This window comes from Gavialis gangeticus, unplaced genomic scaffold (genome assembly GCF_001723915.1).
Source record: "Gavialis gangeticus isolate Ggan-Ray unplaced genomic scaffold, GavGan_comp1, whole genome shotgun sequence".
Classification (NCBI taxonomy): domain Eukaryota; kingdom Metazoa; phylum Chordata; order Crocodylia; family Gavialidae; genus Gavialis; species Gavialis gangeticus.
The window spans coordinates 11,671,252-11,671,481 of NW_017729016.1; positions in this window are offsets into that span (position 1 = coordinate 11,671,252).

Consider the following 230-nt stretch of genomic DNA (forward strand, 5'->3'; position numbering starts at 1 on the left):
CAGCAAGATAAGGATCCAAATGTGTCTTGAAGGCGTTCAGATTGGGTGCTTGAACTGCCTGAGGCAGCAGTCTATTCCAAACCTTGGGGGCTTGGACAGAAAAGAAGTTCTTTTTTGTGTCCAGCCTGAATCAGTCATGGCAGAGTTTATGACTGTTCGATCTTGCCATCCCTTGGGGCGCTCTGGTGAACAGACATTCCCCCAGATCCTGATGAGCACCCCTGATAAAC